The sequence below is a fragment of the Plasmopara halstedii genome, assembly GCF_900000015.1.
Source record: "Plasmopara halstedii genome assembly, contig: Scaffold_658, whole genome shotgun sequence".
In the NCBI taxonomy this organism is placed as follows: Eukaryota; Oomycota; class Peronosporomycetes; order Peronosporales; family Peronosporaceae; genus Plasmopara; species Plasmopara halstedii.
Genome location: NW_020187575.1, coordinates 1,751,958 through 1,752,294, shown reverse-complemented (window position 1 = coordinate 1,752,294; position 337 = coordinate 1,751,958).

Sequence of the window (337 nt, the reverse complement as noted above, 5' to 3'; positions counted from 1 at the left end):
TTATAGCACCGATTCCATGGATACACCACAAACTGTGGTTCCTCACGATGAGGATTTGGAATATCGCATCTTCTATGAGGCTCACCGTACGCCACAAAGTGGTCATCTCGGTCGTGAGAAAACGTACAACTCTGTATGTCACCACTATTGGTGGTCCAAGTTGTACAAATGGACGAGCACCTATGTGCGCACGTGTGAGACGAGTCAACGGGTGAAATCCTCTCCAATTGCGGCTGCGCCGCTGGCCAGCTTACCGGTACCCACTGTATGCTGGTATTCCATGTGTTCGGACTTTGTGTTTGGCCTGCCGAAAGATTCGGCGGGCAACAATGGTGTT